Consider the following 21,138-nt stretch of genomic DNA (forward strand, 5'->3'; position numbering starts at 1 on the left):
GTGAAATGTGATCGCATTATGCAACAATAAGGCAATTGAAATGTAATGGTCGCCTTATGTGCGACCTACTTTCAGCAATCGTTGATTCGTAGAGAGCTATACGCGTAATTGCGGTAATAACAATGGGTTATAATCGACTATGTAGAAATCAACTTCTTATTGCATTATCAGTTACATGTCAATCGTCGTTATCATTGTATGATCTGGTTATACAACTCTGACATGTCTCGATACATCTTGTACATAAGGTGTAACTTTATTAACTATCAAACAAAGTACTTACACAATTAAAAAAGAAATTAAAAAAAGAAAAAGAAATCGCAATTTCATACTGCAGCTGCGTTGCCAGAGAAAGAGAAGAAAGTTAAATTGAAAAATCTATATATCCGCATATGACTTCCCATTTCACCGTTTAATAAATTCCGTAAGGATAGCAGAATATACTTGAAGAAATAGACACTTCTATACTTCGCTATATATTTCTGAAAGAATCTTTTTTCTTCGGGTTAATAAAGAACGCGCGTGTCAGACGTTTCCGGTCGTCGTGAAAGGCAACATGTATATTTTAAGATGCTCAAGCCGAATCGAACATCTTCAGCATAAAAGGCATGATTTATAGATTAATACCCGACGTATCCGCGGTACACCTTTTCTCCTTAATCTAGCTACATTATCTTCAAATAAATTTTTTACGTCCACGCGCAGGTTTCCATTCGGTCGCGATTTTTACTACCAGCAGGAATCATGGCTTCCTTTCGGGATTTATGGTTCGATCGCTACGGGTATCGTTACCTCCGACCGAAAAATGCAAATGAACGCCCGAAAGGCGAAAGGTGGGGTAACGATTCCATTTAATCCCGTATATTGACTTTCCTCACTGTACTCTGCACTTACGTTATAATAGACAGCTTTTCCAATTCTCCTTTTGTTTCTAAGAATCTCCCGCGATTAAACGTTCTCGCCGGGGTCGGAGGGGGTCGAACTAGATTTTTAAACCTTCGGCGGCGCATTCATCGCAGAAATTCTGTCAATGGTTTATTCCATACAATGGAAATCCTTTATCATTCAACATGGACGTTAGGCGACTCAACAAATTCAACAAAAGTAATATTTCATTCATCCAGCAGAAGTATCCTTTGAATCGATTCGTACAAAAGGTAAATTCTGTAATTGTCGTATAAAAATGAAGAACAGTGCCTATTTCATCTAAATAAAATGTATAATAATTTCCCACAAATTAGGTAAGCAACAATTAGAATAAATGCAGGAACTTTCAGTCGTCGACGATGTATTATACAAACGGTTATCGAATCAAATTTAACCCTTCAATATCGCACTCAAAACCCATTATTCCCATTCTTCTTCCTCCGACAACTTCGTCGTGTTAAAACCCCGCAAATATAGTAAAACGAACGCTCCCCTACAAATTAATGTTCAATCAAATTACAAATCCATTCAAATTCTTCGACGCGACAATAACAAAACATCTTCGATCGATCAATTTCCCAAACATCAACGAACGATTGAAAAGACAAGTTCCACAGCCGTGGCCGGGAATCGGTTCACCGGTGAAAATCTTTCCTCGAATCGGTAAGGGTCGATTGTCTACAAAATGACGATGAGGAAGTGTTCCCGGGGTTTTAAGTTCCCCAGAGTTCTCGTCGACGGAAGTGAACGGTCGACCGGGATCCAAGAATATTAACCCGACGCGATTACAGACGTCAGAGGGTCGAGGCGGAGTCATAAAGTTGGAAAAGTCCCCGGGAAGAGGGTAGTTTTCTGCGGGGCCACCCTATAGGTACATCGCGGCCCCGTACCTACTAAAGCTCTGTAGTTTACGGTGGTGGCGGCGGGAGGTGCGGAAGAGGCGAAGGAGAGGGAGTGGGAAGGAGGACTCTTGCAATTTCAGTTAATACTATAAAACCTTCGGCACACACCTACGTACGGAGTTCGACGTCCGTGAGCGGCAGGGGAGTTAGGTTGGAGAGGAGAGAAGCGTCGGTGCCCAAGCGAGAGAAACCCGTACGCCCCTGGCCTCGTCCGAACTTGTCGATGGAAAGCTTCGCTTTATGGCCTTCCGTTCATAGTGACGCGACGCGAGCAGTGCTGCCAACGGCGGCACCGATTCTCCCTAGGAATCGTTCCAGCCCCATCCCCTCTCGCTCTCTTTCTCTCTCACCTTCACTGTCTCTGTCTGTTTCTCTTTGTCGCTGGCTCTCGCGGTACACGGTTTACTGCCTTCAGAAATTGGGACAAATTAAGTGCAGGAATCAGGGAATCGTTTTCTCTTCTTATCTATATGTATATATGTATATATGTATGCGTGTGTATATGTATGAGGACGTATGCACAGATTTATACGTGTACGTACACCCGTTGGACATTAAGTATTTTATGTATCCTCTACCTGCGACCCGTTTTAACGGAGATGCTCGCTACGATATTCGTTTGACAGGTATGGCAGGGTTATATCGGAAATGGGTATTTTGTAATGGTTCCTTATGATAATGTTATTAGTTTGATGTCTTGATATGTTAACCCTTTACACTTCGAATATCTTTAACCCCTTCGGGTGTGATTTAATCATGAAAAATTGTGCATGATGGAGGTATTTGATTTTTATAGAAAACGTATTCCATTTTATGGTTCATACATTTTATTGATTGAAAGAATATTAATTAAAAGTATTCTGGCAAAGAAGTACTACTGACTATTATGTTAATTTATTCTCTTAGGAACTGCACAAATTTTACTCGTAGAAACATGTTAACTTTAGTCGTATGACGAGCGTAGCTCGTTACTGTACAATTTGCCACGAAAAACCAGTGACGAGCTGTACTCGTCATTTTACCGTAAGGGGTTAACACTTTAATAGTTCATTCTACAGAGAACTTTGAAGAACCTAAAATTTCCTTTCGAAAAAGCTAAGAGAATATTCATGGATTCGCGTTGTTTAAATCCTTTTGTTAATTTTCTTTATTCGAGTAAATAGAGAAAGAAGAATTGTGAGTGCAAAAGATTAATGTGTTACAGGAATTAGTGTGTTTATATTTGTTGTATTTGATAGTTAGTTGCCGAGTCAGTATTATATTTCGAACTTGATACTTGAAAATAATCTAGGGAGTCCGACAAAAATCTTTGCAAGGTGTTGTTTTTAACGGCAACTTCTATTTATTTTGATTTTGAATAATCGGCAGTGGAAACTTTCTTACATATTTGGATGAAAATTATAACTAACTTCTACACTTTTAACGAGCATGAGAATATGATTTCCCGTTGCCGTTGAATTCTCAGGATGACTACGACTACACTCTGCATCACGAAAGAAATCCTCGCGTGTACTTCGTGCGACGTTGTCAGATTGTAACGCACACCGTCGCATCTCTACCTCTCCTCTAGAGAAACTGCGACCTTCTCGGTGGCCTGATAAAGAAGATTTCGTCGTTTATCCGCGAAATTTTATGCCTCGGCGCTTAAAAGTTTCCACAGTTGCTTTTATCTCGAAAACTATTAATCGTACGCAGTTCGTTCCTGCTTTGTTTTAGCGAAGAAGAATCTATCTTTCCTTGGAAGATTTTTCCACGAGCTTTAAAGTCTCTTTCGCAAGAGAATATTCAAAAGCGAATCTTTATTTCTTATATTCCCTGTCAAACTTGAATACGAAAATTCTCCGACAAAAATATACAATCTTTATCCATTCTGTTCTCTATTATCTCACTACTCTGACCGAAATAAAGCGGAATATTATTCATGGAACAATTTCCCAATAAAAACAGAAGAAAGACTACGATTCTCCTTAGACTCTTGATCCAAAAATAATCGCCCCAGAACAATGGCACTGGTTAAAACTGGTTATATCATCACGTATAAAAATATATTATATTAGTAATTCCATTCTTTACGAATTCCTCGATAAAAAGACTCTCGGTGTGCCGATCGAAAAACCATTTTACATCGCGCGTGTCCCCGCGAGATCCGCCGGAAACGATATCAAACACCATGAAAATCCACTTTTCATCAAACGACGCACGCAACGCGGCGAAAAGCAGCAGCCGAGGTAAGGCTCGGGCAATAATGGAACGAGGACCCGATATCGCGAAACTTTCAATCAACCCGATACACCGGTGCCGATCAACGACAGCTAAAAACCTGTGTCTAGCTGCATCGCTGGAAGGTAATCCACCGTCCCCAGGAGCGTTTATTATTGTTTTTTTTTTTACGGTCTGATCCTGTATCGACGCGGCGCACAATGACATTTTGCGTTTACTAGTCGAAATGGGACGGTTTTGTTCATCGGAACGCGATTTTTCCGCGCGGCGGACGCGCCGCGGTGTCCCGGCATTCACCGATACGCTAACCGACGCCTCTAATAATGTATCGAGTGTCGATTGTATTTAAAATCCAGCCCTCCCCTTGTCAACGGGCCGTCACTCTCTTTCATCCCTCCCCGCGGCCGGTATCGAACGGCATTGTAACACGTCGCGTGAATAGGATTTTTGTTAATTTGCATTCGACGACACCCGCGCGTTTCTTACTCGGACAAAAAGGTCGAAACGCGGCGATAAATCTTTCTTTGTCCTCACGCGTGTGTTCCCACCGTAATTCACCTCTGCGGCTATTAATAAGTAGCTCCTCTTTGAATACGAGTCGCCGCCCCCGTGACAATCTAACACCGAATGTCCCGCGCTTTGATGAAAGATACCTGGCCTTTGAAATTGCTCCTTTCTCGCACTGTGAAATATACATTTCATATTCTATTAACCTCATTCGAGTCAATAAGTTTTACAATTTACTAATCATACAGATATCGAACTCATAAATCTACGCGACAGTACACTAATACTCCAACTCTATATTTCATCGTCCAAGAAGTTCTCCATATCTCCCCATTCTTCGAAAATTTAACGAACCTCGTATACCAAAACGTAACCCAAACACAACTTCTTGCCTCGTAACTTCCACTCCAGCCTCGCGCAACAATGCTATCTTTTTTCATTAATCACGGGCCGACCAGCCAGTCCCCCTGCTTCGAACCTCCGCTGTCTCCCTTATCAACGATTCACAATTAAACGCGCGTGCGCATATCATCGTAACAATGTATCCGCTACGAAAAGCGGGCCGACGGACTTAATTACGCTCGTTCAAGATCAAACGATCGGGCCCGGTAGAAAATAAAAACGGGAAAGGAAATCCTCCTGCAGGAGCGCGAGCGCGCACGCGAGCGCGGATAATTGACGGGCGGCGGCCGCGTGCGTGTAATTGTTTCTCAAGTTACGAAATATCGTTCCCCGCGTCGAAATTCCAATCTCGTATCAAACTCCATTTCTATCCCCCGGTAGTTGACTGTACCCACGTAACAGCGTATCTCGTTGGCATATCCAGAGCGTCCAATTGGCTAGAAACGCGTGTGCGCAAACAAATTTTCAACGTATTTCGCGGAGGGGCTCGGCGCGAGGGGGTTTAGCCGTGGCAGCGTGGCGAAAGGGGATGGAGGGGGGAGGGTGCAGGCCGCGAAACGAACTTTCGCGGCGTGTCGAGCGAAAACCGAACTACGAGCGAAAAATGAACTACGCCCGCCAGGAAATATTCCCGCGTTATATAGGTGTTGCATTCTCTATGCGCCCCGGCGATATTGTCGATCCTCGGCGACGGCGTTTCGCGTTCACCCCCCGCGACGCCCCGGTCCCCAGTGAAACGAAGAAGAATCCTTCTGACGGAAAGTGCCGCGACTCCACGCCCCTCTTCCCTTTCCTTTGTCGCGGTCGTTGCACCGAACGTTTAACCCTTAATTGCATGGCGTTGCTATTTGACTCCGCGACTTTTTACTTCCCTGTTCCTTTTTTCCCATTGTCTCCGGAGTTCCTTCGGGGAAGTTATTAATCCTTGACGGTTGATGAGCTTTTCGGCGATTGTTCACGTTTCAGAGGATTGGGTTAGTGTGGAGGAAATTTTGATGAGACTTTGGAGATAGATAAAGTGTATATGATGTAATAGGAAGGAAGTATTTGAAGCTTGACACTGTTTCTAGCGAAAGTGTCGAAAGAGAAATTGTGAGATTTTAACTTTCGATTGTCTTCCGAGGTCAGTATATTCTCAATTGAATGTTCGACTTGTTTCGTAGTGATTATGCAATTAACTATAGAAAATGTGTGAAATTCTATTGAGGAGAAGAGGGTAAACTGAGGAAATAAGTTCAAGTTGAAATTTCAAAAAGTGTCTTTTGATGTTTGGTATAAATAGCGTTAATTGACTGATTCCTAGAATTTCTTTGGTTTTTTGTTGGTTCTTGATATTTCTAGTGGATATAGGATATTTTTGAACGATAGCGTGTATGAATATAGAAATTTAATTTTGGTAAGGATGCATTGAATGAACAGGAGTTTGGGATTTCCGGGTGGCGTTTCGGGGAAACTGCAATTCGTTTTATCAGGGATTGAAAGATGCAGTGACGGTCACGAGTGTGGTGCTGATAACTTTGTGAAAGCGCGATGGGTTATATTCGTAACTTCGAACGGTAATAGGTGTAAATTACAGTTCCGTACTTTTGATACCTCGGTCGCCGGTAATTAACACGGACCGAACAGAAATTTTGCTGTCGAGCACTACTGACCAACGTAGCGCTCCAGGTTTTAATCGAATTTAACGAAAACAACCTTAACACGTTCACTGTCCCATGGCCAGAGCCGTGCATTGTTTAATCAAGTATTTAGCCGAATGAAATTCCAACTAAACTCTGCCTCGAACAATCATCTAATAAACGTATCGGATAAAGATTTATCCACGCCACTTAACAAATAAAAATTTCAATACTCTCAATCATGGATGCAAAACCAACACCATTAAATACGTGAATTCCTAAATTATTCTCTTTAATGAAAGAAATATTATTGCAATTATCCTCAACAACTGTACTATATTAACATTAAAACTACCGAACAGGCCAACTTGACCCACGTCAGAAACATCATTTACAAGTATTTATATTACAAGGCATTCCCAATGGCATTTAACACGTTCGCTACCAATTATTTCGGTGACGATCTCCTCAATTATAATATTTTCCACATTTCAATAAATCTTCTAAACAAAAATATTAGAAAAATGAATCCAAAACGAGTCATTGAGTTCCTAAATATACTGTCGTAGTTTATAATTTCTAATAACAATATCTATAGAATTAATTTCATTTTCATTATGTAAAATGTAAAATTACAGCCGTCACAAATATGTGAGGCTGGTAGCGAACGTGTTAACGTGTCAATGTAACACACGCGTAACTCTCGGGTTTCTACGAGATCCACGGTGGACATTTTGTTTTCTGTGAACCTCGGCGTACTTCTAAATAACCGATCATTTTTCTGTATAAATTTAAGCGTGGATTAGCTAGGACGGCGAACGTGTTAAACGCAAACCGGATTAATATCCGTGAATGCGTATCGAGGTCGGACGTGCATCGTCCGGCTCTTTTCATTCCTTTCCGCGGCATCAGAATTATTCACGGTGTTTTGCTTAAATTGTTTTCCGGGCCGGCCGTTTACCGCCGACACCCTCTACTGTGATTCCGTTCGCCAGTTGATCCAATTAAGCTCTTGCAGCTAGTTGCCGCGGATGATGTTCTTATTAATCCTATAAAAGTGAAGTACGTGTAACGAGCGCCCGCGCGAACTCCGCGAAATTAATATTACCGGCGACGGGCCGCGATAAATCAACTTTTACGGCAGAACTCAAATAAACGTCCCGGCGGACTTTTAATTTAAAGTTGCCGCGACTCACTTCATGCACTCTCTCGATTCTCCAACACCTCCGCAGTTCTTCTCGGTCTTTTTCTTTCTTTTTTTCCCCCTCTCTGTCTCTTTCTCTTTTCCCCTTGCATCCCAATGGTCACAAAGAAGGTTAGATCCCGGGCTCGCGAATCGAATCTCTTTTAAATTAAGTGTTACTTAGTCGAAATTTTACCGATTATCCTGAACTGAGATACTGTTTCTACGATTTAAGTTGCGCTTAGACTACGGAAGTTAGCGAAATTTATTTTTAGATTTCGTTAGGAAATAGAGATAGGGCTGTTTATCAGTAGCGCGTTGGTTGAAGTGTTCGGGGAAAATTTTTCTTATTGTGAATTATGAAAAGTGCCTGGTAAAATATTGGTAATAATAATATTAACGGAATGTCTTAGTACTAGTGTAATTAGGAAAATGTTTGGTAATGGAATATTAAAATTTATAGTATAGTACCAGTGTAAGAGAATAAATTCGGATTATATTGCAGTCGGTACGTATATTCTAAAGAACTAATAACGATATTACTCTATTGTATACCTAATACAATAATACTATTGATATTACCAGTACAAACTAATATTCAAACATGAACGGTAACTAATAGCATTATGTTACTATAAAGTCAATAGTCCAGGATATTAACGCTAGAACTACCGAGTACTTAAACTGACTTTTGAAAATTTCTTCGTAAGAACCATAAGTGTGTAGTTATTAACCCCTTAACCTACAATATCGTGTCAGACTCGCGATGAAAATCTTAAACTGAATTTCGGAAATCCAAGTGTTATTTATCGTTTCTAATATAAATAAAACATTACTTTTCTAATATCAATCGTTAACCTTTGGAGTAAACGTAGACGTAGATTAAGCATGAAATTCTTTTTTTGTCCTAATAAATTATTAACGACGAAGTAGTTCGATCATAGTTACGAAATAAATCATAAGGCAAGGAGTTAAGATATCAGTTGGCTTATATATCAGTTTAGTTCTTACTAAATCAGTTTCAATCATTTCTGAAACAAGTATTTGTGTTTTCAATAATTCTAAAAGAAGAAATCGGGAATGGGTCATTTTGACCGATCTGGTAATTCCAGTGTTAACAGGCGTTTTTATCGCGCTGATTTTCCTGAAATTTTACTTCTTGATAATTCTTTGGGTTTAACATTGATTCTATGCAAAAATTTTTTCTCTAAAATTCAAGGTTACTGAAGTAAGTGAAATATAAATGTCTCTTGGTTTTTTTATTTTATACTGAAGAATAGACTGTGTAAATCCCGTGGAAAGTCTTAACTTTCACTGAGGCGAGTGAACGAAATTTATTGATTTATTTTACACAAAATTCGTGATTGATGCCCGAAAAAGAAAGGGAAAGAAGAAATCAGGCGCGATGCCGTCACCGGGGCATCGTTCCAAATATCGGACGATTCGAAGGCCGCAGTCGTTTCCGACAGAGAACAGGCAGGGGTCTCGATTCCAACCGCTCTCGCCTGTTTACATTCCCTTGAGGAGGTAAGTGACGGCAAGCATCCTCGGGCTACGCGTACTCGTACGTTCGAATCCGAAGCCACGGATTGTGTCGGGGACTGCGGAAAGCCGTGTTATCTCGAATAATACGATTATACTGAATAATCGTGGCCACCAGACGAGACACCGCCATACGCAAGCCTCTCTCTGACGTTATCCGGAGGCTTGTTCGTTACATTCATTTTGCTCGAATCTTTTTGCCGAACGAGTGGACGTCAAAGGATGATGGATCCCGCGGATGCGCGTATCCTGGCTGATAGAGGATCGATACCGTTGTTATTTCAACCGCGAATCTTCATAGGAATATCAATTCTTGCGGATTTATTCGCGATGGGGTTGAAATTCTCGCTGAAAATCTTGTTAACCCTCAACCCTTTGCACTCGGAAGTTTTTCACTCGAAATATTCGATACTTCCTCATTAGATATACAGAAGATTTTTCCAAATTAATTTATTGAGAACTCACATGTAAATTAGGGAACAAAACTATTTTCTGCCAATATTTTATGTATTAATGCAGTGTATAAAGGTTGACGGTAAATAACAAAGTTTATAATTTTGTATCAAATCACGTGGCGACTGGGAGTTGCCTCTCGAGTGCAAAGGGTTAATATTGCACTCCTATGTCAAATATGACTCGACATCTTATATTATTATAGAATTATATTATTATAGAATTTTCAATAATGTTAATGGAAAGAATAGGCATGCTTCCTATCAACTAACTAATTTCCTTCGAAATACATTTCAAAGGAAACACTTAAAACAATAGAAAATTATCGAAAAGGAAATGTGCTCGGAGTGCGAAGGGTTAACTATCGATATCGGTCTCGGGAACCAACAGAAATATTTAACAATTAAATGGACTTCAAAGAAATTAACGGATTAAGTGTGTTTGTAATAAATATTGTTGACTTGTTTTTCTGTTGCGATTGATGAGATTAATGAGACTTTTTTAATTTTTCTTAAAGCAATGGTTTTTATTGGATTTGAAACTTGTTGGTCCCAAGGTTGTAGCGTGTTATCGTTCCACGAGTTGAGGAATACGTTTTATCTTGCAATTGATTTAATCAAATAGTAATGAGACGGTTCTTTAATGTTCGCGTCATGTAATTTGAGTGTTCGGTATTGTCTGGATTATAGTCACGTGTGATTGGATATTACGTAATTTATAATTGCGCACTGTATGCTGATTACTCAAGCCCTTCCACCGGGGAAATCGGTGACAATGCCGGAAAAGGCATGTCTTCTGAATTTTAAATGCGTATCATTAATTTACTGTATACTGTACCGCGCGTGTAATTATTAATTCATTGTTATTCGCGCTGCTTTAATTGTTTGCAAATTTCTATTGGGTTTATGCATATTAAAATGAAATATACGTATAATCGACATGTATTTTTAATCAGTAATTACTCGCGGATACCTCAATTATTGCTTTCAATGGCTATTTTTAATCTGCGAGTGTACTGATATTTCAACGAATTACCTCTTATTTTCCAATTGCGTTACTGAAACTCAGAACCTTCGAAATGCACATCCTGACATTCTTCATTTGTTTTTCTCTAACTTTAAAATGAAAACCTTAAGTACGATCAATCAATTTATTTTTCAATTATGTTACTGCAACTCAGAGTCTTCGGAATATCTTGACATGCATCAAACATCAATTCTTTCAAAATTTAAAGAAAATGAAAGATATACGAGTGATCGGTCATATAACCGCAACTCATTTCTTTACCTTAACCCAATTTTTATGAATCCTGGCCATAATTGATCGCATGTTGACACAGTTTTAACAGTAACTCGTTAATTGCTCCTATACATATTACATTGGCTTTGGAAAGCCGATCGCCGAATATCCTGTCACGTAATTACGTAATCCCATTACTCTTCTAAATCTCCGAATCTACCTCCTGGCGAGATTTCACAACGATCGATCTTGCTCTGAAAGAAAAGAAGGGTTAAGCATCGCTCACGATACACCTTAGATCGGATGGTGTTCGGATTAATCAGTGTCCATCATGGTGGACGTGCTTGAGCATCGTCCGATGATTCTCAAGGATTTATTTTTGACGTGTTTCGCTCATCGTGATGATGCAATTCTATCCTCCTTTTACTCTTGAACTTTTGCAACCAAAAGAATGTATTAGGTTTATCTAAAAAGTCTTGTCGTTCTACTTTTTAATGTGAGGTTTATATTGTAATGTTCAAATGAATGTTATTAACCAGTACACTGAAAGACATAAATGTTTCCAAATAATATATGCAACGTGTAGTTGAATGAAGTTTACTTAACGAAGTGAAATTTTTCTGTAAACTTCATTTAAAAAGACGATGAGATTATTTGAAGAGTACCATAGAACCTAAACAATCGTAATCATTGATTGTTGGGAACAAAGAATTAGGATAATTGTAAATAATTGAATTCATTAAATTCGGTTAATATTAATATTATATTTTATAATTCTGTTAATTAGATAGTTATTAAGTATTTTGCAATTATAAGAAATTGCATGTAAATTCAGATATTGAATCTTCTGTTACAAATAAACTAATTTTGAATATTTCTAAATGGATACAAACTGATTTAATTGTTACAAATACAGAAAGAAGGAATAAAATCGAGAATATTTCGTATATTATGTCTAATCATGGGCGATCCGTTTTCCCTTGCACTGTCCCTGCCCTTTTTCAATTTAGCCCTCCATTATATTCTCACTCTCATAGATCAATCTTACTTACATGTTGACGTAACTTTTAATGAATGCATCAGTTCGAAGATTAATCTAAATGAAAGCTAATTGACAGCAACTCTGAAAGGGCGTGTTAAAAATAATAGTCCCCGAAGCACGCAAAATTGAACAAACATTTCACAATGCATCGCATTATAATGGAATATATATAAAATTTTATATTTTTTATCTAGACCTTAATCGATTCTTCAATCCTAAACACTTCCAGCTTTTTTCCCGACCAAATCTCTAAAAGAAAAAGATTGTTCGATTTCATTTCATTTCCAGATCAGATAAAACTTTAATTTCATTCCTAACGCGAAATAAAAATATCAGTAACAAGTTTCAATGTTTAAATGTTCAATAATCGTGAATATTCTGGTTGTCCAAGGGTTAAACCGTTCGCACAGCGATCGATCAAGTTCCCCGCTACCGATCCTTATTTCGAAGTCGGAACTTTTCGTCGGCGAGTATCTCCGGTTCCGCCCGGGTCCCGATACACCAACTATAACTGGGAATTGAATTAACGTTCGTTATCAGAATTTGTACGTATAAGCGCCTAAAGACAGAAACTAATACATTGCGTTGTTAGCAGCCAATTATCGAGTTCGGGGTGTCGTACGATAATACCCTTCGTATCACGAACTCCGCGAGCACGAGGGAGCATTGTGCACCTATAACGCGCACACCCCTAACTTGTAAGTAGCTAGCATCGAACTTCCGGGCCGCGAAATTACAATTCCACCGGTAGCTAAGGGTCGGTTCGCTCATTCGACCATACTCGCAATCGTTATACACCCATATTCAAAAAGTTCGTGGAACGATTTGTGTTTATTGTTTATTTCACTTTATATTCTTCTGTTTATTTCTTTTATTCATTTATCTGATTCTTCTCAGCTGGACAACGTTACTATTACTACTATAGTGTTATTTCTAAATCCATAAAATAATATTTTTGTCAAACAGATATTTTTATAGGAAAAATATTAACTGTGTATCTGTTTTATTTCTATAGTAGTGTATTATAAAAACAGTGATAGTAGTTTATTGTAGTAGTAATAGTAGAAACAATATAATTGTTACTATACTAATCTTTACGTCTCAGTTTCTCATGTTTTCGAAAAATACCGATCTTTTCGAGATAATAATGAATTAACCCTTTGCCGTACAATGACGAGTGAGACTCGCGATGAAGGTTCCTAGACTAATTTAACAACAGACGACTATTCCACTATTATCTATGTATCTTCAGATGAAATTTCCACTTGTAGAATGAAAAATTTTCTTTCATTTCTTCCAAATTGTCGATAGTAAAATATCACACGAGCTTAGTAACGAAAGTAAATCGTATTCCAAGGGGTTAATACGTAAATCTTTCGTGAAATCTTTGATATTCACTTGTAATCCCATACGATGTTTTTTGAATAACACCGTAAAACGGGAAAAGACGACGGTCCCGAATAGAATTTCGAAACATGTTCAGCATTGCTTTGAGCAATGGGAATTTTAAGCAAGGGGACTGCTTTGAACGGAACGCCACAGGTTTGAAAGGAAATTGAAACACCGAATTTTGTTGATATAATTCTACGAACTTTTTGAACAGAGTGGTTACTTGTCAGTTCCCATTGCAGCGCGCGTATCGCGGAACGAAACGCTTTTTCCCTCTTTCTCCCCCGATAAGCCGAGAAATTCGCGGCGCGATCCGTTTGAATAAAATTTTACGAGTAACAATTCGAAACCCACTTCTACTGAAAATCGTCCGCGGCCGTTCCGCCCGGTCCACGCATTCATCTTCGTGAAACAGAATGCGTGTGCGAATAAAATACGTTTATGATCAGCCGCGGCTAAACTTATGTTTATTTTAGGCTGCATTATACCAACCGGCTCGAAAATTTTTGAAAGCGGCGAATAAACCGCAACTTTCGCGATTTTATGTGCGTTTTAACGCATTCGACGTCCCCGGTGGGGGGGGAGGGGGGGGGGGGTTGTATCTCTGGCAACGAAAAAACGATAATTTCGTTAAAAATATCATTGATATTTTTGCTAACGTACATTTTCGATTAAAACGTGTTATGTGAGGTTTTCACGTGTTTCCTTGGGAATCGTAGACATTCGTCGAATTAGTTTCTGGTACATACACGTATATTTCTATTAACTCCTTGCACTCGGACCACGATGTAACTTTGAGTCACATTTGAACTTTTCAGTTAAATTTTTTTATTATTTCATATTGCATTTTCAAAAGTTTTTTTGGGCTTCTAAAATTTGGGCCCTATAAACGAAAACAATAACATTTTAATCGTTCCTTTTATTCTCATAAGTGACTGAGAGTCACATCCGTGGTATCATTCGTTATAAAAACACGTGGTACGATTAGGGTTAATATTATACTACGTATAATGCATCAATTAGAGAATACTTCTCAAATGTTAATAATAACATTATATTGTCTATATAAATATAATATTATCTCGTCAGAAAATGTTCAAATATTTCTAGTGAAAAACTTCCGAGCGCGAAGTGTTAAAAAACGATGAAAGTAAAATGTAAGCGCGATTATAATTAGATCTGTGACACGAATGGATTATTATTGGATTAAAGAAAAAATGGATTATATCGAATACCTTTTTTGTCATTGATACATTTATATCTTGTAAGTCTCCGTTGAATATTTTGATGAATTATTCCCCGTCTAATATCTTGATATGCCATTCGGTCGAAAATGTTTAAAGCGTGCGACGGGCATAAACCAGCCGGATTAAACGGCGGGAGGGGGGAATATCGAGGAAGCATAAGGTTCGCGAATATGCGCGTGAAATTCCAGTTTTTAGAGTTCTTCGACATTCCGGCGAATAATCAAAAAGTTCGACAGATTGAACTGAATTGCCGGCATTAACGGGGACACGTTAATTTACAGCTGGTAGTTATACGAACTTCTTTCGAACGACTCCGCTCCGACAGGTGTTACTTAATTGATCAATTAGGACTGACTAATTAAAACGCTTTATGTTAATCGATAACCGTTTCCTTTGATTAAAGTTGAAACGGTAGGACTCCCGGGATCGATGCCTTTATCGCGAGCAGAATCTTCGATTCTCCTCTTATACTCTGCATTTCTGAAATTCGATTTAATTAAAAGCATACGAACCGTTGTAAATTATTCTTTTTCCGTTTTTTCTTTTTTTTTTGTTTAAAAAGATAAGATCGATCATACAACGTTTCAACCTTTCACGAACGGTTCACAGCGCCGACGGAAACATTACGCGCGATTTTTACACGACAATAACCCCGTTCGTTTGCGAGCATTTACGGGGGGTGAATTTGTCGCGGCGCTGTCAAATGTCATTAACCACCAATTTTGAATAAAGCGAGTTAAATAGTTCACCGAGATTCCCTGAAAGCACCTTTCATACCGCGCACATTTCATTTACTGCAATTTACTACGAAATCCATATGAAAATAATTTTCAAACGTCGCTAAATGCAGTTTACGATAATACCCCGGCGCTCGACAAAAGTTATCAAACAGCATTAACGTCTTCTATACAGATTTGATATTGCGACAGGATTTACGAGGGGATATTTGAATATTCCCAAAGGGAGACCGAAGAGAGCAAAGGATGATAAAATATTTCCTATTGAAGCCTTTTTCCCCGCGGGCCCGATAATTAAACCTGGAAACGAATTCCGAAAAGTGTGACACTGTATTATATCAAAAGCCGCATTAACAAATTTCGCGTATTTAGCGGTAATACGCGCGCCTTCTAATACCCTTCACATCGGTTTTCCTTCGTTATTGCTCCAAAACTGAATAAAATCACACAATTCTGATATGAACTTTTCACGAAGAAAGCTTCTCCTATTCATCATTTCTTCTTTCTCAAACTGAAAAAGAACAAGAAGGAACAATACTCTGAAGAGACTTAAAAGACTGCAGCAACACAAGAACATTAATACATCGAATGCTGCACGATTTCATAGAACAAACTACCCAAATCATCTAGCTGATTATCACCGCAATGAGCAGCATTATTTACAATATATGAATCTTTTCAAATAATCATAGTTTAACTCAGTAAACTATAGTAATCTGTTTCAGTTAGGGGCCACCGGTGACCCCCACGGAATTCAACGTGTTAACCCCTTGCCATCACAGTATCAAACTGGTAGCAAACATTTCAAATATAATTTAACAAGCATAAACATCGCTGAATTCTCCCAGGATCAAATACTATTTTCCTATTATCAATTATAATACCTTCTGGTAAACGTAGACATAGAGCGTGGAATTCCTTCTCCTAACTTACGAACAATAAAATAATCCCGTCGGAGTTCCGAAAGAGGTTCTAACCCAAAGGATGAACCGAAGTAAAATACTTCCTAATCACATCGACCATCTAAACCTGGAAGTCTCATATTCCGCCAACAACAAAGTCTCGGAACCATCGAACGGAAACTCCATCCCCTAACCAGGCAGCACTAAATCCCCAAGAATCCACGCGTAACGCTCATCGGCCATACACGACCGCGAAATCGATCTCCTCGGAAACTATCCGGAGATCACCGGTATCAATTCATCCCCGCGAAAGGTATAATTGAACCGCGGAAGAATTGAAATTTCCCGGGGTTCCTCGCGGGTGTCTATTATCCAGCACCCCCTGGCACGGCCATAAATGAGTTTATCTCCTTCGGTAAGCATCAGCGTCCGAAAAACTATCGGGAAATTAGATTCGATTAGATTCGATTAGAAAAACGTAGAACCAACGAGCTTTCTATTTACCGTAATATTCCGAACGAAGTTAAGAGATACGAACGTCGGCTGTGTGGCGGAGGGTTGGCGCGGGTGGTTGGTTCGCTCGTCGATCATCAGTTTTGGTTGTTCGCCCGTGCAATACACACTTGTCTGTATCGCCGGCACGTGACTTTGGTCTTAAGCAAGGTCCGCTAGGTTTGCGGCGAGCTACAGCATAAAGGACGATGCATCGGTGACGATAAAAACGAACAGCTGGGGCAAGCAGAAAACGAGTTGGGCCGGCCGTGCGTTCCACACGGAATAACGTTAACGCCGGCACTGTCTGACCGGTCACGTGCCGCACGGGAGCCTTTTAAATTCGACGTTTCTTCCTGCACGACACACCGGGAACCGTGCAAACACCTTCGCCCGGTGAAATAATTTTCGTACTTCTTTTCTATCGGTCGATCCGCGCTTATCTGCTCTACCCGCTCGCGATTGTTCCGATCGCGTTCAAACCGGGAATAACTTGCCGGCTCGGGCCACGCCGTGCACGCAGCCGACGTGGACTGTTTACCTCGCGTTTACCCCCGTCTACCATGATTTCTTGCCCGGCTCTTTCTTTTTATTTCTACGCTTTTCCCTGCGCGCTCGCGGGGATATTGCGGCGATGCAAGGTTCCAAGGATCTTGCGATTCTTTTGCTTTTTAGGGGGTTATTCAATGATATTGTACTTTTTTATAGTATAGGTTGAGCATATATGAACGTTCGGTATCTGCTTCTTGTTTTTGGGTGCTATGGGTTCTCGTGTGTTGCGGTGGTATTTTGGTGAAATGGGTTTTCGAGAGTTTTGGGTAATATGTTAGTTTTGTGAATAGTTTTTGTCGCACTTTGTTTTTAGTGCTGATCGATTCGCGTTGTTAGTGGTAATAGGTGATTTCTGTAAAGTACCGTTGACGAAATAGATTCACGAGGAAAATTATGCATTTAAGGATTTTTTTTGTGAATTTGAGACTTTTAGATGTTTTTGTTCTCGCTAAATGTTAATTGATTTCTACGTAATGGATCAGAAGTCAACAATCGGTTCGTTCATGGTTCCGTTCTGGAGAAAATTGATTTCACTATTTGCAACACAATGGCGTATAAAATCAACAGAATTTCAAAGTCAGTTCTCTTGCGCGATCATTTCACGTTAACGACACCTACCTTTTTGTTTCAGGTAAGACAGTACCCAGCGAGTTACTTAAATCCCGTGAAAAGGTACACAGAAGCTACGATTGAATGCTAATTCGTGAGTAACATAATCTGTTGTTTATCGTTAAGTCACGGTATAGTTTGCATTACAAATAGCTCGTGACGGTGTGATATATTTTACAAACAAAAGGCAAATGGATAATGCATTCAGTTTCTCGCTACACGGTAGAGATTCAGTAGACAAGAAATCTACGTCTTCCAAAGTAATTCCTGCAATAATAGTCGCAACGTCTTCATTATCTTCAGTGAGTTTATTAACGAACGTACGATGTAAACAGAAGAGACGCATAAAATAAAACATTAAATGGTGTTAAGTCGTAACAACATAGATGTACGTAATTTCTGTATACACTATAGAAAAGATCGAAAACAGCAGGTATAAGGCAAGGAGAGATTTCCTAAATGTAAAAATACCCGAACTACTGCATTCTGCAACTGCTTTATTTTAATCTTTATGGCATATGACCGTTAGGTCGATAAGCGACCTCCTCATCGTACCTCTCATCAACCTGAACACGTAGTCAGTCAAATTTCAACTTCCTATCAGAACACAAAACAGTCGCTTGACAAGTACACTGTATCCTAAAAATTTTCGTTATTAACCCTTTGCACTCGGGAGGTGACTCTCAGTCACCACTTGGTTCGATACAGTAAAATTATATAGTTTGATGTTTAACACTAAACTTTGTATAACGCGTCACTATCTGAAATATCAAAGTAAAATAGTTTTGTCCTTTAATTTATCGATTAAATTATTTACATTAGTCGCAACAAGCATCGTCTATATTTTATCAAAGAGTGTTGAATATTTCTAGCGAAAAACTTTCGGTTATCTAGTAACTTACGCTATGAAATACTTTCATTCGACATCGGTTACCTGACAAATTATAATTATTGCCAAATAATTTAGAAGCTCCGGCTATCGGTGACGTGGCAGTCAACGTATTAAAGTGATTTTCAAATTAACTACTAAAATCATTCGCACCAACCCGAAATATTCGTATCAAGTTATCGCTCGAAGCGCATATTAAAAATAACACAAATTTAACGGGCGCGTACAAATAAAGTTTGCCAAATTGTAAACCATAAAAAACAATCTAACGTAAACTCTTGCGAATCTAATCGAAAGAGAAATCGTCAAACGAAACATGACATATGTATATTTCAAATAGATATTTCAAATAGATATAGACTGTTTCAAAAAACAATCCCATCAATTTCATCCGTTTCATTTGCACGAGCGGGCAACAGATACAATAACATCCGAGATCTGATTTCCCGTTGGCAATTTCTTGATGTACCTGCAATTTAATAGTCGCGGTGACTGACAAATTTCAGAAAGAGATCAACAAGATTATTCTTCGGCTAGGACGTGCGCGCGAAGAATTGTTCGAAGTCCCGGCGGTTTCCGCAAGAAATTCCGCAGACACGCGTGCTACCTGAACAACTCTTGGTAACCATTTTTCCTCGAATACAGGGTGTCTCAATTCGTCGAAGAGACCTCTTGAAAATGAATTTTACACGTGAAAACAGTAAAAAAAAACTTTGGAACCATTTACAAGTTAGATGTGATGTATTAGAAATTATTTTCTCAATTGTCTTTCTTTCAATTTTTATATTCAACTAATACATATAGGCATGTCTATGTTCCGTGATTATATACAAAAATTCTGAAATAAAAGTCTCCCAAATGGGTTAAACGTTAAATGAGTCTTTCTGCGAAGGACTAACAAATGCACCTGACTCTCGATTTACGCGAACGAAAACGCGTAGAGCCTGTCGGTACAGGAGAAAACAAAATATTGAAGAGAAAAGCTGGTATAAGTTTTAGAAATACATATCTATTTCACATAGCTCAACAAAAAAAATAACAATCATGACATTTTAGGAAACAAAAGTATATTTTATTCGCTGTTACTAAATTCAGATCGCGCGTAAAAACTACCGCGTAAATAGTGTTCCAATTTACAATCTTCCAATTTAAAAAGAGGCTCGCGTGAAGAAGGTCCGCGTAAATCGAGGGTCAGGTGTATATCTATCAGTCAGTTCGTTAGTGAAGAATAGAATCAATTTCCAAGATGTCCGCCCGATGAACTGCCGCACCTTGTATTCTTGCCGGTGGTTCGTCCCGTAATTATGTCGCAATGAAGTTCCACGCGGCGGTGCGGAGCCATATTGGACTTCTTTTTTTTCACTCTCCCGAAGGAGATTGAAGCAGAAGAACAAGTTTCGCGCACGGAACCTTTTGTCTCAAAGAAAATGGTCCCGAGCATCGATCTCTAGTAACAGGGCGAAGAGGCATGTAGCGAATTGGAGCAAGAACTACTAAAAAAGTTTTCCAATTAAGGAAAAAATTGTAGCCTTTGAGGAGTTAGCGACTTAAACTATGCCGGCGGGAGGGCGCACCTTTGATTTGGCAGGCAGAAATTTACATGGAGCTAAGGAGCTTGCTAAACAAAAATAATCGAGCGTTGCGCACTTGAAGTTTCAATATTGTTCTATGTTCTAATATGATAGAAGAATGATTCGCTGATTAGAGGAATTCCAGTTTAAGTCTTTGCAGGGAGAAATTGTTGGGACGATGGAAAAGTTTCCTGTCCGTCGAACGTTGTTAAGTATGGACTGAGAGAGATTAATAGATTAACGTCGTCGGCTATGGTTATTGACGATGGTGAATTCTTCACTTTGCATTGAGAATTTGTTCTTTCGTTTGAATTCGAAACGCACTTGCAAATTTTTCTCGTACTAACCCTTTGCGCTCCTATGTCGAGTGTGACTGGACATCAGTTTTATTCACAGGTGATTCTTTGTCAAGATATTTTTAAAATTGATTATATTATTATGGTGTTTTCAATGTTAGTGGTAAGAAGAATCGTTCACACTGCTCTCTACAAATTAAGTATTTTTTCAAGTGCATTTCGAACAAAATGTCTTAATAATATAGAGTTATCGAGGAAAAAATGCAAAGGAAATTCGGAGTGCAAAGGGTTAATTTCGAGAGTGTCAATTTGCGAACAGATTATTAATCCAGCTATTATATATTAAATTCAAATCGCTGGAGATAGAAGGATATTGAAGATAAACGAATGATAGTTTATTAGGTAATCACTCTGTTCT

General features: G+C 39.0%; 2 protein-coding genes across 16 annotated transcripts in view; one reads left to right on the forward strand and one right to left on the reverse strand.

Moving 5' to 3' along the window:
• qin (tudor domain-containing protein qin) overlaps positions 1-21,138 on the forward strand; it is a 316,867-nt gene that overhangs the window by 249,962 nt on the left and 45,767 nt on the right. For 2 of the 15 annotated variants that reach the window (XM_076365508.1, XM_076365507.1), the window contains one exon: positions 17,987-18,058. The exons of the other annotated variants lie outside the window; for them this stretch is intronic. The gene's annotated coding sequence lies outside the window, so the exon portion shown is untranslated. The remainder of the gene's footprint in view (positions 1-17,986; positions 18,059-21,138) is intronic. 15 annotated transcript variants of the gene reach the window in all.
• Positions 1-21,138, reverse strand: part of LOC116430291 (uncharacterized) — a 125,687-nt gene that overhangs the window by 76,059 nt on the left and 28,490 nt on the right. The window lies entirely within an intron of this gene.

The sequence above is a fragment of the Nomia melanderi genome, chromosome 3 (genome assembly GCF_051020985.1).
Source record: "Nomia melanderi isolate GNS246 chromosome 3, iyNomMela1, whole genome shotgun sequence".
Classification (NCBI taxonomy): domain Eukaryota; kingdom Metazoa; phylum Arthropoda; class Insecta; order Hymenoptera; family Halictidae; genus Nomia; species Nomia melanderi.